Source organism: Triticum dicoccoides, chromosome 3A (genome assembly GCF_002162155.2).
Source record: "Triticum dicoccoides isolate Atlit2015 ecotype Zavitan chromosome 3A, WEW_v2.0, whole genome shotgun sequence".
Lineage (NCBI taxonomy): Eukaryota > Viridiplantae > Streptophyta > Magnoliopsida > Poales > Poaceae > Triticum > Triticum dicoccoides.
The window spans coordinates 645,046,512-645,054,710 of record NC_041384.1 but is presented as its reverse complement, the minus strand read 5'-3'; the positions used below and the strand labels follow the sequence as shown (position 1 = coordinate 645,054,710).

General features: G+C 47.0%; 1 long non-coding RNA gene and 1 pseudogene across 1 annotated transcript; both read left to right on the top strand.

Annotated features, from left to right (window-relative positions):
- The first annotated feature begins 3,161 nt into the window (after nucleotides 1-3,161).
- Nucleotides 3,162-4,322, top strand: LOC119272467 (annotated as a pseudogene).
- An 11-nt stretch (nucleotides 4,323-4,333) lies between these two features.
- Nucleotides 4,334-5,132, top strand: LOC119272468. The gene is made up of 3 exons (XR_005134748.1): nucleotides 4,334-4,448; nucleotides 4,655-4,775; nucleotides 4,901-5,132. It is a non-coding gene; the product is annotated as an uncharacterized LOC119272468 (long non-coding RNA).
- The last annotated feature ends 3,067 nt before the right edge of the window (nucleotides 5,133-8,199 follow it).

Below are 8,199 nucleotides of genomic sequence, written 5' to 3'. Positions count from 1 at the left end.
CTTCTATTTACCCTTCATAAGGACCCTTTTCATCAAATCCGCTCCAACTAAAGTGGGAGAGACAGACACCCGCCAGCCACCTTATGCAACTAGTGCATGTCAGTCGGTGGAACCGGTCTCACGTAAGCGTACGTGTATGGTTGGTCCGGGCCGCTTCATCCCACAATACCGTTGAAGCAAAATAAGACTAGTAGCGGCAAGAAAGTTGACAACATCTACGCCCACAACAAATTGTGTTCTACTCGTGCAAAAGGAACTACGCATAGACCTAGCTCATGATGCCACTGTTGGGAAACGTTGCAGAAAACAAAAAAATTCCTACGGTTTCACCAAGATCCATCTATGAGTTCATCTAGCAACGAGTGATCGGATTGCATCTACATACCTTTGTAGATCACGCGCGGAAGCGTTCAAATAACGGGGATGAGGAAGTCGTACTCGACGTGATCCAAATCACCGGAGATCCTAGCGCCGAATGGACGGCACCTCCGTGTTCAACACACGCACGGTCAGCGTGATGTCTCCTCCTTCTTGATCCAGGAAGGGGGGAGGAGAGGTTTATGAAGATCAAGCAGCACGACGGCGTGGTGGTGAATGCAGGAGTCACCACAGCAGGGCTTCGCTGTTCTACTGCGAGAGGGAGAGGTGTAGCAGGGGAGAGGGAGGCGCCAAGAGTCAAGGGTGCGGCTGCCCCTCCCTCCCCCCTTTATATAGGCTCCCAAAGGGGGGGCGCCGGCCCTAGGAGATGGGATCTCCTAGGGGGGCGGCGGCCAAGGGTGGAGTGGCCCCCAAGGCAAGTGGGGCGCCCACCCCACCCTAGGGTTTCCAACCCTAGGCGCATGGGGTGGGCCAAGGGGGGCGCACCAGCCCACTATGGGCTGGTTCCCCTCCCCACTTCAGCCCATGGGGCCCTCCGGGATGGGTGGTCCCACCCGGTGGACCCCTGGGACCCATCCAGTGGTCCCGGTACAATACCGGTGACCCCCGAAACTCTCTCGATGGCCGAAACTGCTTGTGACGTCCGGGATCTCATCCGGGACTCCGAACAACTTTCGGGTTACTGCATATTCATATCTCTACAACCCTAGCGTCACCGAACCTTAAGTGTGTAGACCCTACGGGTTCGGGAGACATGTAGACATGGCCGAGATGGCTCTCCGGTCAATAACCAACAGCGGGATCTGGATACCCATGTTGGCTCCCACATGCTCCTCGATGATCTCATCGGATGAACCACGATGTCGAGGATTCAAGCAACCCCGTATACAATTCCCTTTGTCAATCGGTATGTTACTTGCCCGAGATTCGATCGTCGGTATCCCAATACCTCGTTCAATCTCGTTACCGGCAAGTCACTTTACTCGTACCGTAATGCATGATCCCGTGACCAGACACTTGGTCACTTTGAGCTCATTATGATGATGCATTACCGAGTGGGCCCAGAGATACCTCTCCGTCATACGGAGTGACAAATCCCAGTCTTGATCCGTGTCAACCCAACAGAGACTTTCGGAGATACCCGCAGTATACCTTTATAGTCACCCAGTTACGTTGTGACGTTTGGTACACCCAAAGCACTCCTACGGTATCCGGGAGTTACATGATCTCATGGTCTAAGGAAAAGATACTTGACATTGGAAAAACTCTAGCAAACGAACTATACGATCTTGTGCTATTTTTAGGATTGGGTCTTGTCCATCACATCATTCTCCTAATGATGTTATCTCGTTATCAATGACATCCAATGTCCATAGTTAGGAAACCATGACTATCTGTTGATCAATGAGCTAGTCAACTAGAGGCTTACCAGGGACATGTTGGTGTCTATGTATTCACATATGTATTACGATTTCCGGATAACACAATTATAGCATGAATAAAAGACAATTATCATGAACAAGGAAATATAATAATAATCCTTTTATTATTGCCTCTAGGGCATATTTCCAACAATACCGACCATCGAATCTCGGTCAAGTAACATACCGATGACAAAGGGAACAACGTATGTTGTTATGCGGTTTGACCGATAAAGATCTTCGTAGAATATGTAGGAACCAATATGAGCATCCATGTTCCGCTATTGGTTATTGACCGGAGATGAGTCTCGGTCATGTCTACATAGTTCTCGAACCCGTAGAGTCCGCACGCTTAACGTTCGCTGACGATAGGTATTATGAGTTTATGTGTTTTGATGTACTGAAGGTTGTTTGAAGTCCCGGATATGATCACGGACATGATGAGGAGTCACGAAATGGTCGAGACATAAAGATCGATATATTGGATGACTATGTTTGGACATAGGAATGGTTCTGGGTGACTTCGGGCATTTATTGGAGTACTAGGAGGTTACCGGAACCCCCCGGGAAGTATATGGGCCTTATTGGGCCATAGTGGGAGAGAGGATAAGGAAGCCTAGGAGGGCCCCCCTCCCAAGACCAATCCGAATTGGCTGGGGCCGCCCCCCTTCCCTTCCTCCTTCCTCCCCCTTCCACTACTAGGGAAATGCTTATACACAGACGCTTACTAGTAGCGCTCTTTATTTACCCACGCTACTACTATTTACTAGTAGCGCGCTATAATGACCCGCGTTACTAGTACTATTTACTAGTAGCGTGTGGCAAGAAATAACACGCTATTAGTAAATATTCTCGACCGTGCCCCGCGGACAGACCGTATTAGTAGCGTGGGTTTTAAACCATCGCTATTGCTAAGTGGATATCTGTAGCACCGGTGAGATACCCTGCGCTACCACTAGCCTTTCAATCCCATCTCGCACCCCATCAACCGTCCCAGTCCACCCACTCCCGCACCGCACCCACCCCCGATTCACATCCCCTCCACCTCCTCTCGTCTTCTTTGCCGACGGGATCTCTCCCTTTCTCCGATCCATGCCAGGATCCTCCATCGTGTGGCCGCACATGCGTGCAGCCTTCCTCCACCGCCCAGCCGACAAGGCCCATCGCGACGGCCAGCCCGGGCTGCTCCCCGCCGCGGCATGGAGGTGGGGCGGTGCGGCGGCCCTGAGGGCGAGCCTAGTGGCGGCGCAGACGGCGATGGAGGAGGCGGTGTACGAGGTGGTGCTGCGGCAGGCCACCTAGGGTTTGCGCCTCCTCCCTCCGCCCCCATCACACAAGCCGCATCGAGGAGGACGACTCCGACCTCGGACCGTCGAAAGCACCATGGAGAAGTACGAGAAGCTGGAGAAGGTCGAGGAGGGCACCTACGGCAAGGTGTACAAGGCGCAGGACAAGGCGACGGGCCAGGTGGTGGCGCTCAAGAAGACCCACCCGGAGATAGACGAGACGACGAAGGGATCCCGACCACCGCGCTCCTTGAGATTTCCCTCCTCCGCCTCCTCTCCAGCTCCCTCTACATCGTCCGCCTCCTCGCCATCGAGCAGGCCACCAAGGGCGGCGGCGCTGGCGGTGAAGGGAAGCCCGTCCTCTACCTCATCTTCGAGTTCCTTGACACTGACCTCAAGAAGTTTGTCGACGCCTACTGTCGTGGGCCTGCCCCTAAGCCGCTCCCAACTCAGGTCGTCAAGGTAGCGAATTTAATTAGTTTTGAGGCTGATTTTCCCTTGCCCTGCTCACTTGGCTTTCTGCCGATGCTACGTCGGCTGAGTCTCCTATCCATCGATCTGAGGACTTGACACTTCCTCATATATGCCCATTCTGAACTCTGAGTTTTGCATCGGAAATGTGCAGAACATTGATATGCAATTAGAGTGAACTACACTGTAAATTTGTAGCTGGTTTGAATTCGTCCAAAAATATGCAAACTCTACTACTCTAGCCTAGTTGCAGGAGACTAAATTAGGAACTAAGTAGTGCTAGTATAATGGTTGAAACTCAATGTTGACTGCTGCTGGGCGTTCTCTATTCTGCATACACTCAAGTACAGATTAATTTGTTGTTAGCTTTGGAACCAATTCATCTTCATGACTTTATTTTGAGGATGCTATCGTTAATTTTCATTGGATAGCTGATGGCAGAGTCCAGTTTAATTTTGATAGGTCTGTTTTGGGCTAATAGACAACTTTCTTTACTTTCTTGTAGAGTTTTTTGTATCAGTTATGCAAAGGAATTGCACACTGCCATGGCCATGGTGTCCTTCATCGGTTAGACCTTTGTTTTCTGATTTATGTTGCTGTATTTATCGGCCCATACAACATATTGCAATTGTTGCTAATGTGATTTACGATTGTTCCTCTTTGATATCATAGGGATTTAAAGCCCCAAAATCTATTGGTTGACAAGGAGAAGATGATACTGAAAATTGCAGATCTTGGGTTAAGTAGAGCTTTTACTGTTCCTATGAAAAGCAGATCTTGGGCTAACGTACAGCGACGGTGCTGCTGCACTTGTGCTAGTCAATGGGGAGAAAGCTAGAACCTTGGTCTTCAAGTTCTTGAAAGGACCAGAGGGTATGCTGATGCTGCGCAGGTAAATCTTACATGCCTCATCATTAATCATTGTTGGTGAAACAAATGTCACTTGAGAAATCTCATTCCATTTTTCTTATTAATGAATACTGTTACCCACATTATCTTGACTCACATAATGATCTTTTTCTTTAGGATTCACGATTTTTTTTCTTGTTATTATGCATTACTATGAGTTCATTGTATTAAGATTCCTTGCAACTTCAGGCACTTGAGCTATTTACAGAAGGAGGGGACCCGACCTTCTTCATGTCTTGTGGCAGTGTTTACCTTTGATTCATTCGTGCAACAAAGAGGGACCTGGCCTTCTTCGTGTCTCATGCAAAAAGTAAGGACTAGCCTCCGGTTGTTACTATTGATGCATGTGCATGTGCTAAAAAGAAAGAAAATACCCTACCAGATTTGAACGCTAATGCATACTAACAAGTTTTCACTTTCCCGACATGGCCGTAGGGGTGATTGACACTGACTACGGCAGCCTGGTGGGCGTCGTGCTCTTCAACCACTTAGAGGTGGACTTCGACATGAAGCCCAGCGACCGCGCCGCATGGATGATCGTCCATGTGATCACGATGTCGGATGTGGCCGAGGTGGAGGACCTCGACGCCATCTTTCGGGGTGAGGGAGGATTCGGGTCCTCCGACGTCTGAACTCCGAGTCTTGGTAGATACATGTAGAGAAGTGGTTTGTTTAGGCTGGTGGTGGAACACTAGGGAAGGTAGCCACCTTTGGTTGTGTGTATTTAATTTATTTTGCACTGGACGTGTCCTTGATTTCTATCTATGAATAATGCACGTAATTTTTATTTTTATTTTATTTATAATTTGTTAGTAGTAGCGCTGGGGAAACTAGACGCTACTACTATCTAGCATAGTAGTAGCGCCTAGTATACTAGAAGCGCTACTACTATTTTGATAGTAGTAGCGCGGATTCAAATAGTAGTAGCGCGGGTGTGCACCAGCGCTACTACTAACTTTTTAGTAGTAGCGCGGGTGCACCCACGCTACTACTAACTATTAGCTGTAGCGCAATACTAGTAGCGCGGGTACCCGCGCTGCTAGTAGCCATTTTATCCGCGCTGCTAGTAGCCTTTTTCCTAGTAGTGTTCCTTCCTCTCCTAGTCCAACTAGGGAAGGGGGGATCCTACTCCCGGTGGGAGTAGGACTCCTCCAGGGCGCGCCATAGAGGGCCGGTCCTCCCCCTCCTCCACTCCTTTATATACGGGGGAAGGGGGCACCCCATAGACACACAAGTTGACATTGTCTTAGCCGTGTGCGGTGCCCCCCTCCACCATAATCCACCTCGATCATATCGTTGCAGTGCTTAGGCGAAGCCCTGCGCCAGTAGCTTCATTATCACCGTCATCATGCCGTTGTGCTGACGAAGCTCTCCCTCAACACTCAACTGGATCAAGAGTTCGTGGGACGTCACCGAGCTGAATGTGTGCAGACCGCGGAGGTGATGTACTTTCGGTACTAGGATCGGTCGGATCGTGAAGACGTATGACTACATCAACTGCGTTGTCATAACGCTTCCACTTACGGTCTACGAGGGTACGTGGACAACACTCTCCCCTCTCGTTGCTATGCATAACCTAGATGGATCTTGCATATGCATAGGAATTTTTTTTGAAATTACCGTGTTCCCCCAACATTTTTATCTCGTGAGAGTTGCATTGAGGCGGATGATGGTGCTTTATCTTTGGGCTGGTATTTCAAAGGTTTAATGTGATGACTATGGCTCTGGGGCGCTGGTCTTTAGGGGCACGTGCAAGACTTATCAACTTTCATCGATAAGGTCAAGCCGGTTCCTATAGGGGAACATCAATAGTGGTGCGCCGACATCTTGTTCTAGCTGCGGTTGTGGTTATTCGGTGGTTGATTATGTTCGATTCGGTTTCGGATGTTAATAGTTTTTTCCTAGAGTGACCCTAGGTAATTGAACCCATGAAAATTGATGCCTTGGGAAAAGTGATTTCTGCAAGAACTTGTTACTAAAAGTGCTCCGCTATCCCGGACCAAATCGTACAGTTTAATGGAAGAAATAATGATAAAGAAATGGCCAGGGCTAGAGGTTTTACTTGTAGCTGTATATACTTATGCTCGGGATCCTATCTAGATAATCAAAATATCATTGGTAAACATCACTACTTATATGTTCTCAACATATTGTTTGTGGGAGATGCGTCCAGATAACCCCATGACCAACTGCCGCAACATCGAGATTTTATTTCCCAACCGAGGCCCTTACCCTCTCGCAGGTTCATCCCAGTTATTAACAAATAATCTGACCAACACATTGGCGCTTAATGAATGCACCTTATGTACCCCTAGAGAATATGTTCCAATTATCGTACTAATCTTACTGTCACCGATGTTTGACATAGCCTTCTGCTCCTCTCTGCACTCAACCACTCCATGATCGATCTTCGATATCCCAACGGGTATCTGCGGGGCCTTAAAACAAGGTAGAAACAAGAGAGAGAAAAGCATAGCGTAACACATCAAATAACGTTATTATTAAAGTAAACCAACAATCATGTTATTATTAAAGTAAACCAACAATCTCTCAATGCACGTACATGGGGATATTATAGGTCTTACAATCCCTGCAGATTGCGATTTGTTCCTAATTGCAAGTATTATGGCTATTGGAGATGGAATCTAAGGAAGTGGATATTGCTATGGAAATGGTGGTGGATGCTGTAGATGGGAGTGGTGGTGGTTGCTGTGAATGGGTGACTTGACGAATGAGTGATGACTCTTCTGCTGAAGGGTTTTCCTCTCCTTTATATACTGTACGCAAGCAGAATAGGATCGGGGGGCCTCCGATGCGTATTGACCCTAGGGGCCTTCACAAAAGTTTAGGGACATGGAGGTAGCAACACTTGGAAAGAGCGCTAGTACAAGCTCTCACGGTCGTACTAGAAGAAGTCTTCCCCTCTATGCTCTGTTGTGCGCTTCTTATTGATCAGAATCGATCACTACACTTATTATCTTAAATATATAACTTGATTTTGCACCTAAAATAGTCCATAATTTTAGGAAACATAATAAATAAATAGGTTCACAATGTTTTGTATTCATTAGTCATTAGTAATCAAATTGAAGTGATTCTCTGAGAAAATTTGAGATTATCCGGTTTAAACATGAGCGCAAAAATACACTGACCAGCCTCCAAAACTTAACCTAGATTGTCCTCAAGCAAAAAACAATATATTTTTTTGAGCAAACACGGTAGGGTAAAAACCCTATTGTAACTCTATTTTTCATTAATATGGGGGGTGTTATACACAGATGGATTACAACAAAGGAGGGGAGCATAAAAAATAAATGTTTACAAATAGTCCAACCAGCTTTGCATTCCCTCCTTTAAACTAGGTTTGACTCTTTTCATGATGGTGCCAAAATGTTCCTTGAAGTAGGAAATACTGTAGCTCAAGTCCCTTTCCTTGTTATAAAAAATGATGTTGTTTTTGTGTTTCCAGATTGTCCAACAACCAGCAATTAGGCATTCTTTAAAGGGCTGAATCTGAGTTCTGTTTCTGGTTTCGATAAGCATATCATTGCAGTTCAAATCAGTGTTCCATTCAAAGCCAAGTGATAACCAAAAGTTTTGGCTAAAATCACATGAGAAGAAGAGATGTTTCATGTATTCATTAGGCTCATCATCACATAAAACACATATGGAACTCTCAATGTAGAAGTTTTTCCTGGTGAGAAGATCTCTGGTGTTTAATCTGTCCAGAAGAA